This window comes from Amphimedon queenslandica, unplaced genomic scaffold (genome assembly GCF_000090795.2).
Source record: "Amphimedon queenslandica unplaced genomic scaffold, v1.1 AMPQUscaffold_10595, whole genome shotgun sequence".
NCBI classification, from domain to species: Eukaryota; Metazoa; Porifera; class Demospongiae; order Haplosclerida; family Niphatidae; genus Amphimedon; species Amphimedon queenslandica.
In genome coordinates, this window is record NW_003549148.1 from 2,370 (window position 1) to 2,648 (window position 279).

The window sequence follows — 279 nt, forward strand, 5'->3', positions numbered from 1 at the left end:
TACACTTTTATATACATACATTTGTTCCACGTAGTCTCAATTACAATTACAATTATATTTTAGGTCCCTCAACTCAATTACAATTATAATTACATTTTTATTTAATTACAATATAATTACAGTTTTAAATTATAGTTACACATATAACGTATAAACATTAATGACTCAAATAGATTATTACTAAGACAGCACTGCTCTGGCCAAAAATTTTTCCTCTTATACTAAATACCCCTTTCACAGTCTCTGACGATGCATGAAATGGCTAAATTAACATTTGCT